This window comes from Phyllobates terribilis, unplaced genomic scaffold, assembly GCF_046119375.1.
Source record: "Phyllobates terribilis strain yellow unplaced genomic scaffold, ASM4611937v1 Scaffold_4__5_contigs__length_816908805, whole genome shotgun sequence".
In the NCBI taxonomy this organism is placed as follows: domain Eukaryota; kingdom Metazoa; phylum Chordata; class Amphibia; order Anura; family Dendrobatidae; genus Phyllobates; species Phyllobates terribilis.
Window position 1 is genome coordinate 683,460,426 of NW_027362764.1, and position 24,277 is coordinate 683,484,702.

General features: G+C 42.6%; 1 non-coding gene and 5 pseudogenes across 1 annotated transcript; all 6 read left to right on the plus strand.

Moving 5' to 3' along the window:
* Nucleotides 1-192: 192 nt before the first annotated feature.
* On the plus strand, nucleotides 193-312 carry LOC141269940 (5S ribosomal RNA; annotated as a pseudogene).
* A 923-nt stretch (nucleotides 313-1,235) lies between these two features.
* LOC141270128 (5S ribosomal RNA) lies at nucleotides 1,236-1,344 on the plus strand (annotated as a pseudogene).
* A 605-nt stretch (nucleotides 1,345-1,949) lies between these two features.
* Nucleotides 1,950-2,069, plus strand: LOC141268858 (5S ribosomal RNA; annotated as a pseudogene).
* Nucleotides 2,070-3,019: 950 nt separating this feature from the next.
* Nucleotides 3,020-3,128, plus strand: LOC141269216 (5S ribosomal RNA; annotated as a pseudogene).
* Nucleotides 3,129-11,542: 8,414 nt separating this feature from the next.
* Nucleotides 11,543-11,661, plus strand: LOC141266454 (5S ribosomal RNA). The gene has a single exon (XR_012320490.1). It is a non-coding gene; the product is annotated as a 5S ribosomal RNA (ribosomal RNA).
* Nucleotides 11,662-12,282: 621 nt separating this feature from the next.
* Nucleotides 12,283-12,402, plus strand: LOC141268967 (5S ribosomal RNA; annotated as a pseudogene).
* Nucleotides 12,403-24,277: the final 11,875 nt, after the last annotated feature.

The following is a 24,277-nucleotide window of genomic DNA, read 5'->3' on the forward strand; positions in this document are numbered from 1 at the left end:
AGCCTGCAGGAGACCCTGCGCCGAGCCATTTTTGAAGACACCTGATGCGGCGGGTGAATCACTGCTAAAAAACCACACCTGTAGGGACGGCACAGCCTTTGCATGGACCCTTCGGAGCACGCCCCGTCACGGCCAGATTGCTCGCCACCAAGCGATCCTGAGAAAGGCTGGCCGGGCGATGGATTGAGCAGCGTCTACTGGCCATACCACCTTGGATACACCTGATCTTGTCTGATCTTGGAAGCAAAGCAGAGCTGGGATCAGACAGTACTTGGATGGGAGACCTCCTGGGAAGACCGGGTGCTGTAGACCATTTTGATGACGTTTTGCCCTACTGCCCAGCTCGGCTAGCATGGAACGGCGCCTTGCCGGACACCGACCTTAAGTAACTTAGATGATGGAAGCCCCAAGGCCTCTGAGCCAGTTGGTAGCTAAGTACGCTACCCCGCCGCCTTCACGCAGGCCTGACACCGAGCTCCTTGCCACGGCTAGGAGTGCTTATTGACTCCGCAGCTCACCATGTGGAAATGATGGCGTTAAAAGCACCCGGGGCCGTGAAGGGGCCAGGCTTTCAGCAGGTGCCCAGGGAAGGATTTGGATGCCGGCCGCCTAGCGAGGGCCAGCAGAAGTAACATGTTTCTCTGCAAAGAAGCTTGTGTAACCAAGCCAGACGGCTGACAAAGAGCTAACCTCAGGGCAAGGAAGGAATTGGGGAGGGGGGGGTGATTCCTGCTAGGGCCCTGAAATCATAAAACAGGCAGGAGAGTCTGACGCATGGTGATGGAGAGGTTGTAGGGGCAGATAGGGGGTGTTGTCACGTGCGAGCACGTGTGCATGCTGGCTTGTATGTGAGAGTGCGCTTCCTAGGTGTGTCGCGCTGCAGACAGTCAAAGGGATTGTTCCCTTTCATTAAAAGTTAATCCCCGGCTGCAGGCTATTAGAAAGCAACTAACCGCGCTCTACTCACCCTACCCGGGTCTACCGGTGAGTCGCGCCTCTGCTCCCGGCCTGTGGCATTGGCCGTGAAGCTGACGTTCCGTCGACAGCGGTGCAACTGATCAGTGAGCTCAGCGGCTCTGAGTGGGGCGTTGTGTCTGCAAGACCTTTTAAGGAAGCCAGCAAAAAAATTGAAGAGAAGGGAAAGCACAAAAGGACCTGGTCTTGCTGAGCACTGGAAAGGGCAGCCGGCAGCCAGACGTCAAAGTAGAAAAGAAGCAAGTGAGAGGCTTGTCTCTGCCTACGGCCGCACCACCCTGAGCACGCCTGATCTCGGAAGCAAAGCAGGGTCGGGCCTGGTTAGTACTTGGATAGGAGACCGCCTGGGAATACCAGGTGCTTTAGGCTTTTGCTTTTTCCTTCCTTCCACCAGCAGGGGGAATTCTCTTCTATGCCTTTTTTCCATTCCCTTTCGCAAGTGCACACATTCATTCTCTTTCTTTTTTTCATTTGCTTTCTCTCTTGCGCTATTTCATCTCTGCAAAATACCAGCATCCTTCTGATCACTGTGGGCCTCCAGCATTGTTGCTTCTTTACTTTTAATACTAGGACCAGCGTCTCCCGCGTGGCTGGAGGCAACCACTGGTAACCCCAAGCAGAAGACCTTTGCAGGCAACACGACCCTCCCCCCTGAAGAGCAGCTCAAAGTCACTGGCAACCATCTCACCCTCTTCCTTCATTCACCCCTGGACGTCTCGCTCCGCCCCCAAGTTACGTGTCCAGCTTGCTCTTTCTGTCACATTACCGCGATGAAGGGTTTAGCCTGCAGGAGACCCTGCGCCGAGCCATTTTTGAAGACACCTGATGCGGCGGGTGAATCATTGCTAAACAAACCACACCTGTAGGGATGGCACAGCCTTTGCATGGACCCTTCGGAGCCCGCCCCGTCACGGCCAGATTGCTCGCCACCAAGCGATCCTGAGAAAGGCTGGCCGGGCGATGGATCGAACAGTGTCTACTGGCCATACCACCTTGGATACGCTCGATCTCGTCTGATCTCGGAAGCTTAGCAGGGCTGGGCTCGGACAGTACTTGGATGAGAGACCTTCTGGGAACACCGGGTGCTGTAGATCATTTTGATGACGCTTTGCCCTACTGCCCAGCTCGGCTAGCATGGAACGGCACCTTGCCGGACACCGACCTTAAGTAACTTAGATGATGGAAGCCACAAGGCCTCTGAGCCAGTTGGCAGCTAAGTACGCTACCCCGCCGTCTTCACGCAGGCCTGACACCGAGCTCCTTGCCACGGCTAGGAGTGCTTATTGACTCCGCAGCTCGCCGTGTGGAAATGATGGCGTTAAAAGCACCCGGGGCCGTGAAGGGGCCAGGCTTTCAGCAGGTGCCCAGGGAAGAATTTGGATGCCGGCCGCCTAGCGAGGGCAAGCAGAAGTAACATGTTTCTCTGCAAAGAAGCTTGTGTAACCAAGCCAGACGGCTGACAAAGAGCTAACCTCAGGGCAAGGAAGGAATTGGGGAGGGGGGGTGATTCCTGCTAGGGCCCTGAAATCATAAAACAAGCAGGAGAGTCTGACGCATGGTGACGGAGAGGTTGTAGGGGCAGATAGGGGGTGTTGTCACGTGCGAGCACGTGTGCATGCTGGCTTGTGTGTGAGAGTGCGCTTCCTAGGTGTGGCGCGCTGCAGACAGTCAAAGGGATTGTTCCCTTTCATTAAAATTTAATCCCCGGCTGCAGGCTATTAGAAAGCAACTAACCGCGCTCTACTCACCCTACCCGGGTCTACCGGTGAGTCGCGCCTCTGCTCCCGGCCTGTGGCATTGGCCGTGAAGCTGACGTTCCGTCGACAGCGCTGCAGCCGATCAGTGAGCTCAGCGGCTCTGAGTGGGGCGTTGTGTCTACAAGACCTTTTAAGGAAGCCAGCAAAAAAATTGAAGAGAAGGGAAAGCACAAAAGGACCTGGTCTTGCTGAGCACTGTAAAGGGCAGCCGGCAGCCGGCAGCTGGCAGCCGGCAGCCGGCAGCCAGACTTCAAAGTAGAAAAGCAGCAAGTGAGAGGCTTGTCTCTACCTACGGCCACACCACCCTGAGCACGCCTGATCTCGGAAGCTAAGCAGGGTCGGGCCTGGTTAGTACTTTGATAGGAGACCGCCTGGGAATACCAGGTGCTGTAGGCTTTTTGCTTTTTCCTTCCTTCCACCAGCAGGGGGCATTCTCTTCTATGCCTTTTTTCCATTCCTTTTCGCAAGTGCACACATTCATTCTCTTTCTTTTTTTCATTTGCTTTCTCTCTTGCGGTATTTCATCTCTGCAAAATACCAGCATCCTTCTGATCACCGTGGGCCTCCAGCATTGTTGCTTATTTACTTTTAATACTAGGCTCCTTTTCACCAGGACCAGCGTCTCCCGGGTGGCTGGAGGCAACAACCGGTAACCCCAAGCAGAAGACTTTTGCAGGCAACACGACCCTCCCCCCTGAAGAGCAGCTCAAAATCACTGGCAATCATCTCACCCTCTTCCTTCATTCAGCCCTGGACGTCTCGCTCCGCCCCCAAGTTACGGGTCCAGCTTGCTCTTTCTGTCACATTACCGCGATGAAGGGTTTAGCCTGCAGGAGACCCTGCGCCGAGACATTTTTGAAGACACCTGATGCGGCGGGTGAATCACTGCTAAACAAACCACACCTGTAGGGATGGCACAGACTTTGCATGGACCCTTCGGAGCCCGCCCCGTCACGGCCAGATTGCTCGCCATCAAGCTATCCTGAGAAAGGCTGGCCGGGCGATGGATCGAGCAGCGTCTACTGGCCATACCACCTTGAATACGCCCGATCTCATCTGATCTCGGAAGCTAAGCAGGGTCAGGCCTGGTTAGTACTTTGATGGGAGACTGTAAAATAATACTCATCCTGTATTATTTTTTTTCTACTGAGGACTTCTCAAAGTATCAATATCACGATATTCTTATAAAAAAATGTATCTATTTATTCTTGGATTGTCCATTAAAAAGAATCAGATTGCAGGAGGTACATACAATAATTAGTTATAAAGTAATTGTCCATTTGTCCATAATTAGCTTAATTGTTGAGATTCACCCATCTTTCCTTGGATCCTGGCTGGTAAATCATGTCTTTGTCCAGCATGTGTCCAGGCCTACATGTCATCTGCTTCTCAGCATGAAGATTCTGTGTCTTGTGGGGTGGGCAGAGCAAGAGAGCCCCCCCTTTCTGTACCATGGGCTTTTATAGCCAGTCTTATGGACACCTGTTCTACGTATGGTAGTGAACCAAAAATACACACACAAATAGCGCATGTCAACTAGACACGATGGCTGAGGCATAGAACTCAGAAAAATGATTATCGATTAACATTCCAAATGAATTTCCATAATTAACCATTTAACATTTCCCCCTTTTTTGAGAATAAAAGGACTTTAACTGAAATTTCTCAAAAGAAGATACATTCATCAATCATTTTTTCTTTCCTTCTTCCTTGGCAATATCATTAAATTTCCATAATAATAATAATAGTAATAATAGTATCAATATCGGATTATTGTTATATAATGATGTGAATTCATGTTATGGTAAGCCGTGACTAATATTCATTTAATATGTATAATTATACTTCCCTATATCTAAATTGAAGCAATCGCGGGTTCAATCGTCATTATCTGATTTCATCGGGTCGTCGTCTCGTCTTCTTCTTGGTTCTTTTATAACACAGTCTTTAGATGAAAACTCCTTTGAAATAAATTACAGCATGTAGATATTGTACAGTCCATAATTGTGCTCATTATTGTTCAGTCCATAAACTGTACTCTTTATTAGAAAGATCATGTGTGTCAGTTGATAAGAAAACAAAGTCCATGGATGAAATGTAGCTTTAATATCTGTGCAGTGTCACCTGGACTTACGTTGGATCGTCTTTGGAATCTTCCGTGTGTCCGCACTGGTCTCGTGTCAGTTTTGGAACAGATGTGACGTCTTTGGTCAGTAAAGCAAGGGTTAACTTGACACTTTCCTGCTTTATATATCACAATAACCAGTACTCAGTCCTTTATATACAGGACACATATGCCAGGTATTACTTGTTCACCAGCTTTCATTGAAGCGTTGCAGGTGATAAGAAACCACTGGAACGTGATGAAACTTGAACACAACACAGTACATATAGGATCATCGTCCTCTGCCGTCCTGGTGATCAGTGGTGTGAATTGTATTGTATGTAATGGACACAGTCTATTATAACACTCAGCATTCACACCTGTTACCTTCTGAGACGTCCGGATATCAGTTGCTTCTTCTTGTAACTTTTGAGAATCTCTTTGATTTATAAAAATTAAAAGTCTTTATTAAGATAGAATTCATAATTGCGATGTCTTGATTGAAGTCTTCATTCCCTAATCTGATACCAAATCTGGCAGTTTTTCCTAACCTATAATATCACAGCGTACCATAGCAATCAGTAATATCCATCTAATTATTATCAAAATATTAAAATAAATTATGTTTGGAATAATAAACAATAATAGATAATAATTCATTATCAATCAAGTTCTCCATATGATAGAACATTTTTATGTCATAGGTGTAATTACCTTTTCCAACCCATAGGTGTCAGTGTATTTTGAAAAAACAAGTTTTTATATCTTTATTAAACCAATAATATCAAAGAATGTATACTCCTGAACCAAAATGAATAAATATATGAATGTATGAATGAATGAATGAATGAATAAATGAATGAATGAATTGTTGTGTTTACTCAGAAAATGTAAACATTTTTTTCCTTAGCAATATATATTTAATGAAGCAATACTCTTGTATTAGACATTACTTTATTAAATATTAATGTGTTTTCTCAATTGAGATATTGAACTCAAATAAAATCAAATGTGAATTAAAAAATGAAAAAATAGAAAAATAAGAAGTATAAAGTAAGAATAAAATTTTAAAAATGAAAAATAAAATTAAGAGTAAAAATAAGAATAAAAATAAAAATAAGGCCTTTAAATTTTAATGACAAATGCAGAGTAATTATATTCTCCATAAAAAAATACCCTTATATCTCCATTATCTGGATGATTTCATATTTGTCATAACCTTGTACCACCAAAAAATATTAAATTATGCAACTTTGCATGTAATACCCTTCTTAATTATACCATAGTACCTTATTATTATTTCTTCTTTATTAAAATGTGTGGAAAATAAGTATTGATCAAAAGTGATTATGTAATCAGGATCAAAAACACATTTTCCCCCTTAATACCAAAAATATTATTTTATAAAATTTATGTATATATCAGAACCAAATTAAAAATAATTATTCTTCTAGAAATATTGTGCATAAATTTCATATCGATGAGTAGCATAGATTTGACTAAAGAGAGGTGTGTACCTATTTAGGTAACCATTAAAACTAATATTATAGTTATTCAAGAATATTATCATGTGGAAAATTATTCTAAATATAAATTTGCTTTGTAAACCATTTTGATGTGTGGTTGCCCTTATCCACTATTAGTTAAATCAAGAAATAATAATTATTAAAGAAATAAAGAAATATATATGTAGATAATACCTAATTATGTATTATAATTTCCTCAGAATTAAATATATTTTTGTACCTTCACATAAAGAAACATTTTTTTTTTTCAAACATACAAACATACGAGGCCTCTGTCACATCAATCACACTTAGCAGCTGCTGATTTACTCATCTGTCACCTTCACTCTGACATTCACAGATCTGTTCAACTCAAACATTCCACATATGAAGTTTTATATATATATATATATATATATATATATATATATATATATATATTTAACTCAAAATTGTTGTATCCCAATTTATTAATGCGCATTGCCATATCAATTGAATATCTTTATATTTCTTTGAATATTCCCCAAGTACATATTATATAATATGAGAGTAAGTCACTGCAATTTCAGACACTTGAAAAAACTCTTGTCTTAGATTCTTTTTTCACTGGCTGCCCGGTCTTAAGTTACATCAGTTGAAAATAGAATGAATGGGATCCTATACTATTAGCTCAAAGTTCAAAGGCCGCAGCTGTCACACGTCATGCTGTAAAGCTACTTTAATTTGAACGAACACTTCATGCACAGAAAATATTAGCAACACAAAAGAATTAATAAGTATTACATATATATTATAGTTCAACTAGATATATTGTTATTATTTTAAAATGTTATACACATAAAGTCATGCAATTTTTTCACTTCCTGTGTGAATAAAGAAATAAATCCATTTTAGAGTTCTTTGATCAAATCCTGCTTTGGAATGAAAACTCTAAGGAAATATAAGAAAATAAAATTAAATATCAAATTCATACAGAAACAGAATTATTTAAATATCTTATACATATATTGGTTGGTTCTAATGTAATTCAAAATATTGCTACTTAAATTTATATATATGAAGTTCTAATTTATTAATTAATATATATATATATATTTTATAAACGTATATATAAATACAATTATACGCAATCTCTACTTAGACAAGTGTATATATTTATATATATATATATAAATGTATATATATATATATATGAACTATTAGAAACTATGTAACTACAATTTTACTGTATAAGATTATAAATAAATATTGAGACATTGTATTACATTTTGATACAACATTATAACTGCAGTTTTTCCTTAGCCACTCCCTAAACCAAATCTTCTGTCTCTCTCAAATATCTCCAGGAACGCCCTACTTAGGAAAGACATTTTTCTATCCTTCAAAACCTCAGAGAACTGCCTGTTCTTCTGTCCACATTCCATGACGTCACTGTGAGTTGGTCGTCTCACCTGTCTCTGTCCATCAGTTTCAGCCATTTTCCTTTTTAGAGAATCACAGTTCTGACTGAGAATTAACTCATTCTGTGGAGAGATGGATCTTTGCACTGGCTAATATGGCTTATAACATATATGAAATCTTCTGCGTATTTGATAGAGTTCACTATGGGGATGACTCAGTCTAGGAGAGTTTGATATTGGCTTTTGGTAAGATTTTACCTTTCCTGGTTTTATAAATTTAGCTTGATTTATTTTCTTTTCACGATTCTCATGTTTTCTAACAAAATCCAGCATCTGCGCACATTCAAATAATGAATTTTTTTGTGATGCCATAACTTGGGAAACTGAATTTAGGAATTTGAATTTTTGTACAAAAGTTGTTATCATATGTTGTACTTTTCCATTTTTGATGAGAGCTTTGTACAACCGCTCAAATATGGACATGAATGTATATGTACATTCCTTCCTACCAATCCTTAGTTTCTGCAGATCTTCTATGTTGGGAAAATCCTTTGTGACACAATAAATCAAATATCTTAATCTGTCCGAATCATTTTCCCATCCATTAGAAGAGTCATTTTCACAGGGCATTAAATGTAAACGTCTGGACAATGTCACAGGAATCCATATTTTAAATAATTGATTCCTCTCCTCATTGGATAAATCAAACTTATCAGAGATGCTCTCAAATGTCTCTGAATTTCTACAGGCATGGATTTTGACATCATATTTTGGCATGATTTTGTATAATTTCAGCAAATTTTTCCTCATTTTAATTTGGAGTTGAGCCTGGGTAATTCCAGAATTCTCAGATATTTTTAGTGGCTCTTGTACGTCCGTTCCTCCTACGTCACTCACGTCTCCTCCCACATCACCTAGTATGTCGGTTTCTCGTATGTCAGTCATGTCTCCTCCCATGTCACGTTTCTGTATGTCCGTCTCTTGGTCAGACCCAAGGTCACCCTCAGTTACAGACACGTGTTTTACTTCTTGTTAATTTTCCACATTACAGTCAGAATCAGTATCACCGTCTGACACTTCTACACTATTTTCCTGCTTAGAAATCTCTAACACAAGACTATGAAAAAAATCTACCAAATGTAGAATATTTCTCAATTTCTGTTTGTCTCTATTTACCAATTTAGAAGTTAACTGTAAATTCTGCAATTCACATTCTTTGTATAAACTGAGCCACAAAACTTCTATGTCATCTCCTACATTAACTTTGAAATTAATATTACTTTGTTTAGCAAAAGAAGAAATTATATCCATATTTTGCTTACCTTAAGATTCCTTGGCTTCTCTTTATCAGCACGTCCTGTCTTCAGTTCGTCTGATTCTTTTCCTGTGTGATTCTGTTCCTTGTTAGTACCTCTGCTTCCTGTCTTTCCTCAGTCTGTAGGTCCTTTCTGCTTCTCGTGACAAACTAGTGAATTTACTGACACGTGAACAACAGCTGTTCAGCTCGTCAGGACTCCTCCCTTGTTCACGGAAGAAATTCACTTACTTAATTTAAAAAACAAAAAAACAGGACTGGCTGGCTCACCATTGTAAAATAATACTCTTCCTGTAATATTTTTTTCTACTGAGGACTTCTCAAAGTATCAATATCACGATATTCTTATAAAAAATGTATCTATTTATTCTTGGATTGTCCATTAAAAAGAATCAGATTGCAGCAGGTACATACAATAATTAGTTATAAAGTAATTGTCCATTTGTCCATAATTAGCTTAATTGTTGAGATTCACCCATCTTTCCTTGGATCCTGGCTGGTAAATCATGTCTTTGTCCAGCATGTGTCCAGGCCTACATGTCATCTGCTTCTCAGCATGAAGATTCTGTGTCTTGTGGGGTGGGCAGAGCAAGAGAGCCCCCCCTTTCTGTAACATGGGCTTTTATAGCCAGTCGTATGGACACCTGTTCAACATATGGTAGTGAACCAAAAATACACACACAAATAGCGCATGTCAACTAGACACAATGGCTGAGGCATAGAACTCAGAAAAATGATTATCGATTAACATTCCAAATGAATTTCCATAATTAACCATTTAACAGAGACCGCCTGGGAATGCCAGGTGCTGTAGGCTTTTGCTTTTTCCTTCCTTCCACCAGCAGGGGGCACTCTCTTCTATGCCTTTTTTCCATTCCCTTTCACAAGTACACACATTCATTCTCTTTTCTTTTTTTCATTTGCTTTCTCTCTTGCGCTATTTCATCTCTGCAAAATACCAGCATCCTTCTGATCACCGTGGGCCTCCAGCATTGTTGCTTCTTTACTTTTAATGCTAGGCTCCTATTCACCAGGACCAGCGTCTCCCGCGTGGCTGGAGGCAACCACCGGTAACCCCAAGCAGAAGACCTATGCAGGCAACACGACCCTCCCCTCTGAAGAGCAGCTCAAAGTCACTGGCAACCATCTCACCCTCTTCCTTCATTCACCCCTGGACGTCTCGCTCCGCCCACAAGTTACGGGTCCAGCTTGCTCTTTCTGTCACATTACCGCGATAAAGGGTTTAGCCTGCAGGAGACCCTGTGCCGAGACATTTTTGAAGACACCTGATGCGGCGGGTGAATCACTGCTAAACAAACCACACCTGTAGGGACGGCACAGCCTTTTTCATGGACCCTTCGGACCCCGCCCCGTCACGGCCAGATTGCTCGCCACCAAGCGATCCTGAGAAAGGCTGGCCGGGCGATGGATCAAGTAGCGTCTACTGGCAATACCACCTTGGATAAGCCGATCTCGTCAGATCTCAGAAGCAAAGCAGAGCTGGCCTCAGACAGTATTTGGATGGGAGACCTCCTGGTAACACCGGGTGCTGTAGACCATTTTGATGACGTTTTGCCCTACTGCCCAGCTCGGCTAGCATGGAACGGCGCCTTGCCGGTCACCGACCTTAAGTAACTTAAATGATGGAAGCCCCAAGGCCTTTGAGCCAGTTGGCAGCTAAATACGCTACCCCGCCGCCTTCACGCAGGCCTGACACCGAGCTCCTTGTCACGGCTAGGAGTGCTTATTGACTCCGCAGCTCGCCGTGTGGAAATGATGGCGTTAAAAGCACCCGGGGCCGTGAAGGGGCCAGGCTTTCAGCAGGTGCCCAGGGAAGGTTTTGGATGCCGGCCGCCTAGCAAGGGCCAGCAGAAGTAACATGTATCTCTGCAAAGAAGCTTGTGTAACCAAGCCAGACGGCTGCCAAAGAGCTAACCTCAGTGCAAGGAAGGTGCGGAAGGAATTGGGGGGGGGTGATTCCTGATAGGGCCCTGAAATCAAAAAACAGGCAGGAGAGTCTGATGCATGGTGACGGAGAGGTTGTAGGCGCAGATAGGGGCTATTGTCACGTGCGAGCACGTGTGCATTCTGGCTTGTGTGTGAGAGTGCGCTTCCTAGGTGTGGCGCGCTGCAGACAGTCAAAGGGATTGTTCCCTTTCATTAAAAGTTAATCCCCGGCTGCAGCCTATTAGAAAGCAACTAACCGCGCTCTACTCACCCTACCCGGGTCTACCAGTGAGTCTAGCCTCTGCTCCCGGCCTGTGGCATTGGCCGTGAAGCTGACGTTCCGTCGACAGCGCTGCAGCCGATCAGTGAGCTCAGCAGCTCTGAGTGGGGCGTTGTGTCTACAAGACCTTTTAAGGAAGCCAGCAAGAAAATTGCAGAGAAGGGAAAGCACAAAAGAACCTGGTCTTGCTGAGCACTGGAAAGGGCAGCCGGCAGCCAGACGTCAAAGTAGAAAAGCAGCAAGTGAGAGGCTAGTCTCTGCCTACGGCCACACCACCCTGAACACGCCCAATCTCGTCTGATCTTGAAAGCTAAGCAGGGTTGCGCCTGGTTAGTACTTGGATGGGAGACCACCTGGGAATACCAGGTGCTGTAGGCTTTTGCTTTTTCCTTCCTTCCACCAGCAGGGGGCACTCTCTTCTATGCATTTTTTCCATTCCCTTTCACAAGTGCACACATTCATTCTCTTTTCTTTTTTTCATTTGCTTTCTCTCTTGCGCTATTTCATCTCTGCAAAATACCAGCATCCTTCTGATCACCGTGGGCCTCCAGCATTGTTGCTTCTTTACTTTTAATGCTAGGCTCCTTTTCACCAGGACCAGCGTCTCCCGCGTGGCTGGAGGCAACCACCGGTAACCCCAAGCAGAAGACCTTTTCAGGCAACATGACCCTCCCCCCTGAAGAGCAGCTCAAAGTCACTGGCAACCATCTCACCCTCTTCCTTCATTCACCCCTGGACGTCTCGCTCCGCCCCCAAGTTACGGGTCCAGCTTGCTCTTTCTGTCACATTACCACGATGAAGGGTTTAGCCTGCAGGAGACCCAGCGCCGAGCCATTTTTGAAGACACCTGATGCGGCGGGTGAATCACTGTTAAACAAACCACACCTGTAGGGACGGCACAGACTTTGTATGGACCCTTCGGAGCCCGCCCCATCACGGCCAGATTGCTCGCCACCAAGCGATCCTGAGAAAGGCTAGCCGGGCGATGGATCGAGCAGCTTCTACTGGCCATACCACCTTGGATACGCCCGATCTCATATGATCTCGGAAGCAAAGCAGGGCTGGGCTCAGACAGTACTTGGATGGGAGACCTCCTGGGAACACCGCGTGCTATAGACCATTTTGATGACGTTTTTAACTACTGCCCAGCTCGGCTAGCATGGAACGGCGCCTTGCCGGACACCGACCTTAAGTAACTTAGATGATGGAAGCCCCAAGGCCTCTGAGCCAGTTGGCAGCTAAGTACGCTACCCCGCCGCCTTCACGCAGGCCTGACACCGAGCTCCTTGTCACGGCTAGGAGTGCTTATTGACTCCGCAGCTCGCCGTGTGGAAATGATGGCGTTAAAAGCACCCGGCGCCGTGAAGGGGCCAGGCTTTCAGCAGGTGCTCAGGGAAGGTTTTGGATGCCGGCCGCCTAGCGAGGGCCAGCAGAAGTAACATGTTTCTCTGCAAAGAAGCTTTTGTAACCAAGCCAGACGGCTGACAAAGAGCTAACCTAAGTGCAAGGAAGGTGCGGAAGGAATTGGGGAGGGGAAGGGGTGATATCTGCTAGGGCCGTGAAATCATAAAACAGGCAGGAGAGTCTGACGCATGGTGACGGAGAGGTTGTAGAGGCAGAAGGGGGGTGTTGTCACGTGCGAGCACGTGTGCATGCTGGCTTGTGTGTAAGAGTGCGATTCCTAGGTGTGGCACGCTGCAGACAGTCAAAGGGATTGTTCCCTTTCATTAAAAGTTAATCCCCGGCTGCAGGCTATTAGAAAGCAACTAACCGCGCTCTACTCAACCTACCCGGGTCAACCGGTGAGTCTCGCCTCTGCTCCCGGCCTGTGGCATTGGCCGTGAAGCTGACCTTCCGTCTACAGCGCTGCAGCCGATCAGTGAGCTCAGCGGCTCTGAGTGGGGCGTTGTGTCTACAAGACCTTTTAAGGAAGCCAGCAAAAAAATTGAAGAGAAGGGAAAGCACAAAAGGACCTGGTCTTGCTGAGCACTGGAAAGGGCAGCCGGCAGCCAGAAGTCAAAGTAGAAAAGCAGCAAGTGAGAGGCTTGTTTTTGTCTATGGCCACACCACCCTGAACACGCTTGATCTCATCTGATCTTGGAAGCTAAGCAGGGTCGGGACTGGTTAGTACTTGGATGGGAGACTGTAAAATAATGCTTTAACTGTATTATTTTTTTCTACAGAGGACTTCTCAAAGTTTCAATATCACGATATTTTTTTAAAAAATGTATCTATTTATTCTTGGATTGTCCATTAAAAAGAATCAGATTGCAGCAGGTACATACAATAATTAGTTATAAAGTTATTGTCCATTTGTCCATAATTATCTTAATTGTTTAATTGTTGAGATTCACCCATCTTTCCTTGGATCCTGGCTGGTAAATCGTGTCTTTGTCCAGCATGTGTCCAGGCCTACATGTCATCTGCTTCTCAGCATGAAGATTCTGTGTCTTGTGGGGTGGGCAGAGCAAGAGAGCCCCCCCTTTCTGTACCATGGGCTTTTATAGCCAGTCGTATGGACACCTGTTCTACATATGGTAGTGAACCAAAAATACACACACAAATAGCGCATGTCAACTAGACACGATGGCTGAGGCATAGAACTCAGAAAAATGATTATCGATTAACATTCCAAATGAATTTCCATAATTAACCATTTAACATTTCCCCCTTTTTGAGAATCAAAGGACTTTAACTGAAATTTCTCAAAAGAAGATACATTCATCAATCATTTTTTCTTTCCTTCTTCCTTGGCAATATCATTAAATTTCCATAATAATAATAATAGTAATAATAGTATCAATATCGGATTATTGTTATATAATGATGTGAATTCATGTTATGGTAAGCCGTGACTAATATTCATTTAATATGTATAATTATACTTCCCTATATCTAAATTGAAGCAATCGCGGGTTCAATCGTCATCATCTGATGTCATCGGGTCGTCGTCTCGTCTTCTTCTTGGTTCTTTTATAACACAGTCTTTAGATGAAAACTCCTTTGAAATAAATTACAGCATGTAGATATTGTACAGTCCATAATTGTGCTCATTATTGTTCAGTCCATAAACTGTACTCTTTATTAGAAAGATCATGTGTGTCAGTTGATAAGAAAACAAAGTCCATGGATCAAATGTAGCTTTAATATCTGTGCAGTGTCACCTGGACTTACGTTGGATCGTCTTTGGAATCTTCCGTGTGTCCGCACTGGTCTGGTGTCACTTTTGGAACAGATGTGACATCTTTGGTCAGTAAAGCAAGGGTTAACTTGACACTTTCCTGCTTTATATAGCACCATAACCAGTACTCAGTCCTTTATATACAGGACACATATGCCAGGTATTACCTGTTCACCAGCTTTCATTGAAGCGTTGCAGGTGATAAGAAACCACTGGAACGTGATGAAACTTGAACACAACACAGTACATATAGGATCATCGTCCTCTGCCGTCCTGGTGATCAGTGGTGTGAATTGTATTGTATGTAATGGACACAGTCTATTATAACACTCAGCATTCACACCTGTTACCTTCTGAGACGTCTGGATATCAGTTGCTTCTTCTTGTAACTTTTGAGAATCTCTTTGATTTATAAAAATTAAGAGTCTTTATTAAGATAGAATTCATAATTGCGATGTCTTGATTGAAGTCTTCATTCCCTAATCTGATACCAAATCTGGCAGTTTTTCCTAACCTATAATATCACAGCGTACCATAGCAATCAGTAATATCCATCTAATTATTATCAAAATATTAAAATAAATTATGTTTCGAATAATAAACAATAATAGATAATAATTCATTATCAATCAAGTTCTCCACATGATAGAACATTTTTATGTCATAGGTGTAATTACCTTTTCCAACCCATAGGTGTCAGTGTATTTTGAAAAAACAAGTTTTTATATCTTTATTAAACGAATAATATCAAAGAATGTATACTCCTGAACCAAAATGAATAAATATATGAATGTATGAATGAATGAATGAATGAATGAATGAATAAATGAATGAATGAATTGTTGTGTTTACTCAGAAAATGTAAACATATTTTTCCTTAGCAATATATATTTAATGAAGCAATACTCTTGTATTAGACATTACTTTATTAAATATTAATGTGTTTTCTCAATTGAGATATTGAACTCAAATAAAATCAAATGAGAATTAAAAAATGAAAAAATAGAAAAATAAGAAGTATAAAGTAAGAATAAAATTTTAAAAATGAAAAATAAAATTAAGAGTAAAAAAAATAAAAAAAATAAAAATAAGGCCTTTAAATTTTAATGACAAATGCAGAGTAATTATATTCTCCATAAAAAATACCCTTATATCTCCATTATTTGGATGATTTCATATTTGTTATAACCTTGTACCACCAAAAAATATTAAATTATGCAACTTTGCATGTAATACCCTTCTTAATTATACAATAGTACCTTATTATTATTTCTTCTTTATTAAAATGTGTGGAAAATAAGTATTGATCAAAAGTGATTATGTAATCAGGATCAAAAACACATTTTCCCCCTTAATTCCAAAAATATTATTTTATAAAATTTATGTATATATCAGAACCAAATTAAAAATAATTATTCTTCTAGAAATATTGTGCATAGATTTCATATCGATGAGTAGCATAGATTTGACTAAAGAGATGTGTGTACCTATTTAGGTAACCATTAAAAATAATATTATAGTTATTCAAGAATATTATCATGTGGAAAATTATTCTAAATATAAATTTGCTTTGTAAACCATTTTGATGTGTGGTTGCCCTTATCCACTATTAGTTAAATCAAGAAATAATAATTATTAAAGAAATATAGAAATATATATATGTAGATAATACCTAATTATGTATTATAATTTCCTCAGAATTAAATATATTTTTGTACCTTCACATAAAGAAACATTTTTTTTTTCAAACATACAAACATACGAGGCATCTGTCACATCAATCACATTTAGCAGCTGCTGATTTACTCATCTGTCACCTTCACTCTGACATTCACAGATCTGTTCAACTCAAACATTCCACATATGAAGTTTGAGATATATATATATATATATTTAACCCAAAATTGTTGTATCCCAATTTATTAATGCGCATTGCCATATCAATTGAATATCTTTATATTTCTTTGAATATTCCCCAAGTACATATTATATAATATGAGAGTAAGTCACTGGAATTTCAGACACTTGAAAAAACTCTTGTCTTAGATTCTTTTTTCACTGGCTGCCCGGTCTTAAGTTACATCAGTTGAAAATAGAATGAATGGGATCCTATACTATTAGCTCAAAGTTCAAAGGCCGCAGCTGTCACACGTCATGCTGTAAAGCTACTTTAATTTGCACGAACACTTCATGCACAGAAAATATTAGCAACACAAAAGAATTAATAAGTATTACATATATATTACAGTTCAACTAGATATATTGTTATTATTTTAAAATGTTATACACATAAAATCATGCATTTTTTTCACTTCCTGTGTGAATAAAGAAATAAATCCATTTTAGAGTTCTTTGATCAAATCCTGCTTTGGAATGAAAACTCTAAGGAAATATAAGAAAATAAAATTAAATATCAAATTCATACAGAAACAGAATTATTTAAATATCTTATACATATATTGGTTGGTTCTAATGTAATTCAAACTATTGCTACTTAAATTTATATATATGAAGTTCTAATTTATTAATTAATATATATATATATATCTTATAAACGTATATATAAATACAATTATACGCAATCTCTACTTAGACAAGTGTATATATATATATATATATATATATATATATATGAACTATTAGAAACTATGTAACTACAATTTTACTGTATAAGATTATAAATAAATATTGAGACATTGTATTACATTTTGATACAACATTATAATTACAGTTTTTCCTTAGCCACTCCCTAAACCAAATCTTCTGTCTCTCTCAAATATCTCCAGGAACGCCCTATTTAGGAAAGACATTTTTCTATCCTTCAAAACCTCAGAGAACTGCCTGTTCTTCTGTCCACATTCCATGACGTCACTGTGAGTTGGTCGTCTCACCTGTCTCTGTCCATCAGTTTCAGCCATTTTCCTTTTTAGAGAATCACAGTTCTGACTGAGAATTAACTCATTCTGTGGAGAGATGGATCTTTGCACTGGCTGATATGGCTTATAACATATATGAAATCTTCTGTGTATAGTTCACTATGGGGATGACTCAGTCTAGGAGAGTTTGATATTGGCTTTTGGTAAGATTTTACCTTTCCTGGTTTTATAAATTTAGCTTGATTTATTTTCTTTTCACGATTCTCATGTTTTCTAACAAAATCCAGCATCTGCGCACATTCAAATAATGAATTTTTTTGTGATGCCATAACTTGGGAAACTGAATTTAGGAATTTGAATTTTTGTACAAAAGTTGTTATCATATGTTGTACTTTTCCATTTTTGATGAGAGCTTTGTACAACCGTTCAAATATGGACATGAATGTATATGTACATTCCTTCCTACCAATCCTTAGTTTCTGCAGATCTTCTATGTTGGGAAAATCCTTTGTGACACAATAAATCAAATATCTTAATCTGTCTGAATCATTTTCCCATCCATTAGGAGAGTCATTTTCACAGGGCATTAAATGTAAACGTCTGGACAATGTCACAGGAATCCATATTTTAAATAATTGATTCCTCTCCTCATTGGTTAAATCAAACTTATCAGAGAAGCTCTCAAATGTCTCTGAATTTCTACAGGCATGGATTTTGACATCATATTTTGGCATGATTTTGTATAATTTCAGCAAATTTTTCCTCATTTTAATTTGGAGTTGAGCCTGGGTAATTCCAGAATTCTCTGATATTTTTTAGTGGCTCTTGTACGTCCGTTCCTCCTACGTCACTCACGTCTCCTCCCACATCACCTAGTATATCGGTTTCTCGTATGTCAGTCATGTCTCCTCCCATGTCAGGTTTCTGTCTGTCCGTCTCTTGGTCAGACCCAAGGTCACCTTCAGTTACAGACACGTGTCTTACTTCTTGTTCATTTTCCACATTACAGTCAGAATCAGTTTCACCGTCTGACACTTCTACAATATTTTCCTGCTTAGAAATCTCTAACACAAGACTATGAAAAAAATCTACCAAATGTAGAATATTTCTCAATTTCTGTTTGTCTCTATTTACCAATTTAGAAGTTAACTGTAAATTCTGCAATTCACATTCTTTGTATAAACTGAGCCACAAAACTTCTATGTCATCTCCTACATTAACTTTGAAATTAATATTACTTTGTTTAGCAAAAGAAGAAATTATATCCATATTTTGCTTACCTTAAGATTCCTTGGCTTCTCTTTATCAGCACGTCCTGTCTTCAGTTCGTCTGATTCTTTTCCTGTGTGATTCTGTTCCTTGTTAGTACCTCTGCTTCCTGTCTTTCCTCAGTCTGTAGGTCCTTTCTGCTTCTCGTGACAAACTAGTGAATTTACTGACACGTGAACAACAGCTGTTCAGCTCGTCAGGACTCCCCCCTTGTTCACGGAAGAAATTCACTTACTTAATTTAAAAAACAAAAAAACAGGACTGGCTGGCTCACCATTGTAAAATAATACTCTTCCTGTATTATTTTTTTCTACTGAGGACTTCTCAAAGTATCAATATCACGATATTCTTATAAAAAAATGTAACTATTTATTCTTGGATTGTGTCACGCGTGTGTCGCCACGAAGATCGTCACGATTACACAGCCTGACTTCTCGCAGCTGACTTTTTGGTGCTTTGTGTTTTCGGCAGTGAGGGAGTTAATTCTCTCTCTCTCTGTGCTAGACGAAGTCCAGCCTCGCCCAGCTGCAATCAATGCTGCTGTAGTGAGACTCCTTCAAATGCCTTCTGGTCTGTTTGGGAAGTGTCGGTGAAAGCATTTCATGCAGACTAATAGAGCGGATCGTGGCATTTGGAGTTTCTGAGATAAGTGTATTTGGAGTGTTTTTGCCCTTCCTCGCTTTATCATTTATCTCCTTTCCCGTTGGTGTTCCCTCTGTTGTAGTTGTGTAGTTTTTGTATGCAAGGTGGTTTTGGTTTTTCCCTTGTACTGTCTCGTTCGTCTAAGTACTGTGTGTGGGCATATTATTACTTGTCCCCTTTTGTTGTGATCGGGGTCCTTCTCAGGACTAGATTACTTAGGTGCAGGGATCCTCAGGAGGTAGGGGTTACGCTGGCGGCCTGGACCTCTGTACCTTTAACAGTACCTCCAGGTTGAGGGATTAGTCTGGGCCCCAGCTTAGGGTCAGCTTAGGCCCCCTACCTCCAGTATACAGAGACAGCGTGACATTTTCACCGATCCACTTAGTTTTTCTCCAGCTACCATGGATCCAGTAGCCGGTCTAGCTCGGCAGTTGCAGAGTTTGTCCATGGAGCTGGCGGACGTTAGGTCCAAGGTTTTGCATCCTCAGGAGCAAGCCGGACCAGAACCTAAAGTAGCTCTCCCTGACAGGTTCACTGGGGGGCGGGACAAGTTTTTGTTTTCCGGGAGGCATGCAAGTTGTACTTTCGGCTGCGGCCTCGGTCATCGGGGAGTGAAGAACAAAGGGTGGGAATTGTCATCTCGCTCCTACAAGGGGACCCACAATCTTGGGCGTTCTCTCTTCCCCCGGGCTCCCCGGCTCTCCAGTCAGTGGATAGGTTTTTCGCTGCTCTGGGACTCGTTTATGATGACCCAGATCGGATCTCCCTTGCTGAGTCTAAGTTACGTAGGATCCAGCAGGGAGATCGTCCGGCGGAGGAATTCTGTTCGGAGTTCCGTAGGTGGGCCACGGACACCCAGTGGAATGACCCGGCTCTTAGGAGCCAGTTTTGTCAAGGTTTATCCGACAAATTACAGGATGTGTTGGCACAGTATGACTCTCCCGCGTCACTGGAAGCCGCTATGGCCCTTGCTATTCGCGTTGACAGACAGCTTCGGGAGAGGTGCGGGATAACTCTACCCCCTGTGATGACTCCACCTCCTACAAGGTCCCCTCATATGGTGGTTCCCCTGGTCAGTCCAGAGGAGCCTATGCAATTAGGAGGGACATCATTTCGGGGGAGGGGACCGGTGGTGTGCCATAAGACAGGAAGGTGTTTCTTCTGCGGGAGAAAGGGACATTTTATTGGGGGGTGTCCATCCCGTCCCTTGCAGAGTGAAGAGTCATCGGAAAACTGTTGATCCCAGGTTGTGTGGTGGACGGCAATCTGGGAGTAGGTATTTCGTCCCTAGGTTCGTCTCAGTTTCTCGTACCGGCGGAGGTGGTGGTGGGTACGAGAACTGAGAGGATATCTGTTCTTCTGGATAGTGGGGCCGGGGCTAATCTGGTTGATGCTCGGTTTGCCCGGGTTCAAGGTATGCGATTGAGTGAGTTGGCTAAACCCATCCCCATATTCTCGATCGATGCCAGGCCTCTCGGTCAGGGAAGTTTTTTGCAAGCTGTGCATGACGTAAAACTTCAAGTGGGGGCGATACATAAAGAACTGTTGTCTTGCTACGTGTTGGAGGGTCTTCCCACTCCTATAGTGTTGGGCCTTCCTTGGTTAACTAAGCATAACCCGGTTATTAATTGGCAAACCAGAGAGATAAGCCAATGGAGTAAATTCTGTAATAAAAACTGCATGAACACGGTCATCGGTGCGGCTACTCCTTGGGTCTTACCTCCATTTCTGGCGGACTTTGAGGATGTATTCTCGGAGAAAGGGTGTCAGGAACTACCTGCTCATCGCGAGTATGACTGTTCTGTAAAACTGCTCCCTGAGGCCAAGTTACCTAAAGCTAGGTTGTATAACCTTTCTGGTCCTGAGAGGCAGGCCATGAAGGATTATATTTCAGAAAGTCTGGCTAAGGGGCATATTAGACCTTCATCTTCACCGGTGGCTGCGGGGTTCTTCTTTGTTAAGAAGAAAGATGGAGGCCTACGCCCTTGCCTGGATTTCCGTGAACTTAATCAGATTACGGTCCGAGATCCGTATCCGCTCCCACTTATTCCCGATCTCTTTAATCAGATCGTGGGCGCCAAATGGTTCTCTAAGTTGGATCTCAGGGGGGCGTACAATCTGATTAGGATGAAGGAGGGGGATGAGTGGAAGACGGCGTTTAACACTCCGGAGGGGCATTATGAGAACCTTGTCATGCCATTCGGTCTGACTAATGCCCCGGCGGTGTTCCAACACTTTGTTAATGACATTTTTCGCCGCCTGGTGGGACAGTTTGTTGTCATATATCTGGATGATATCTTAATTTACTCGCCGGATCTGGTGTCTCATCAGGAGCACGTTAGGCAGGTGTTACAGATCTTGCGGGATAATAAACTGTATGCCAAATGGGAAAAGTGTGTGTTCGCCGTACAGGAACTCCAGTTTTTAGGCTTCCTGGTTTCAGCGTCCGGTTTTCGTATGGACCCTGGGAAAGTGCGGGCAGTTCTTGAGTGGGATCGACCAGAGAATCTTAAGGCACTACAACGTTTTCTGGGGTTTGCTAATTATTACCGGAAGTTCATTCGTAATTTCTCGTCCATGATTAAGCCTCTCACAGACATGACTAAAAAGGGGACGGATTTTTCTAGGTGGTCTGACAAGGCTTGTCAAGCATTCTCCTCCTTGAAAAAATGTTTTGCCTCGGCACCCATACTCATTCAACCTGATGCGTCACAGCCATTCATTGTAGAGGTAGACGCTTCCGAGGTAGGGGTGGGAGCAGTATTGTCACAGGGTTCGTCCCCTGGTAAGTGGCATCCGTGCGCCTTTTTCTCTAAAAAATTGTCGTCCGCTGAGAGGAATTACGATGTCGGCAATAGGGAACTCTTGGCCATTAAGTTAGCTTTTGAGGAGTGGCGCCATTTTTTGGAGGGGGCAGTCCATCCGGTCACCGTCATCACCGATCACAAGAACCTGCTATATCTGGAGTCCGTGAAACGTCTGAATCCCAGACAAGCTAGGTGGTCATTGTTTTTTACCAGGTTTAATTTTGTCATTACATATCGTCCTGGGTCAAAAAATGTAAAGGCGGATGCCTTATCTCGTAGTTTCCCTGGGGCCGGGAATACGGACGACCCGATTCCTATCCTTCAGGAGGGGGTGGTGGTTTCGGCAGTATGCTCTGAGCTGGAGGAGAAGGTATTGGAGGCTCAGGGGGACGCCCCTGTTGGACCTCCGGGGAGACTGTTTGTTCCAGATCAGTTGCGACAAAAGGTGATCGAGGCACACCATAACTCAGTTTTGGCAGGACACCCGGGGAGTAAAGCAACTGTGGATCTCCTCTCGCGTCGGTTTTGGTGGCCTAACTTACATAAGGAGGTGGTAACTTTTGTCGCGTCCTGTGGGGTTTGTGCGCGCTCTAAGACCTCACATACCCATCCGTCTGGGGCCCTCTTACCTTTGAAGATCCCGGAGCGTCCTTGGACTCATCTGTCTATGGACTTTATTACAGACCTCCCTCCGTCTTCGGGTAAAACGGTCATACTCGTTGTAGTGGACAGGTTCAGCAAGATGGCACATTTTATCGCTCTTCTGGCTCTCCCTAATGCTAAAACTCTTGCGCAGGGGTTCATTGGGGAGATTGTGAGGCTTCACGGGGTACCCTCCGAGGTGGTGTCTGATCAGGGGTCTCAGTTTGTGTCCAAGTTCTGGAAGGCGTTTTGTGCACGGCGGGGGATGCATTTGTCATTCTCATCGGCTTTTCATCCTCAGACCAATGGTCAGACGGAACGTATGAACCAGAGCTTGGAGACATATCTCCGGTGTTTTGTGTCAGAGAACCAGGAGGACTGGGCTTCTTTCTTACCTCTGGCAGAGTTTGCTCTTAATAATAGGCGGAGCGAGTCCACTGGTAAGTCCCCGTTTTTTGGGGCATATGGTTTTCACCCCCAGTTTTGTACTTTCAGTAGGGGGGGCTCTTCGTGGGGGTTCCTGAGGAGGAACGATTTTCCTCATCACTCGCTTCAGTATGGAGAGGGGTGCTGAAGAATCTGAATACTATGGGGAACCGATACAAACGTATTGCTGATAGGAGGAGAGTGTCTGGTCCGGACCTAAGTGTGAACGATCGGGTATGGTTGTCTACCAGGAATATTAAACTTAAGGTTCCCTCCTGGAAACTGGGTCCCAGGTTCATCGGGCCGTACAGAATCAGTTCTATTATTAATCCGGTGGCATTCCGTCTTGACCTCCCCCCTATGTTTAAAATTCACAACGTGTTCCACAGATCGTTGCTTAAGAGGTATGTGGCGCCGGTGGTACCGTCACCTTTACCTCCCCCTCCAGTGGTGGTCAATGGTAACTTGGAGTTCCAGGTATCGAGGGTCATCGATTCACGCTTTAATCGCCGGTCCCTTCAGTACCTGGTTCATTGGAAAGGGTATGGTCCTGAGGAGAGGATGTGGGTTCCTGCGTCGGATATTAACGCAGACCGATTAGTTCGGGCCTTCCACACGACTCACCCGGATAAACCTGGCCCTGAGGGTCCGGAGGCCCCTCGTAGAAGGGGGGGTACTGTCACGCGTGTGTCGCCACGAAGATCGTCACGATTACACAGCCTGACTTCTCGCAGCTGACTTTTTGGTGCTTTGTGTTTTCGGCAGTGAGGGAGTTAATTCTCTCTCTCTCTGTGCTAGACGAGGTCCAGCCTCGCCCAGCTGCAATCAATGCTGCTGTAGTGAGACTCCTTCAAATGCCTTCTGGTCTGTTTGGGAAGTGTCGGTGAAAGCATTTCATGCAGACTAATAGAGCGGATCGTGGTATTTGGAGTTTCTGAGATAAGTGTATTTGGAGTGTTTTTTCCCTTCCTCGCTTTATCATTTATCTCCTTTCCCGTTGGTGTTCCCTCTGTTGTAGTTGTGTAGTTTTTGTATGCAAGGTGGTTTTGGTTTTTCCCTTGTACTGTCTCGTTCGTCTAAGTACTGTGTGTGGGCATATTATTACTTGTCCCCTTTTGTTCTGATCGGGGTCCTTCTCAGGACTAGATTAC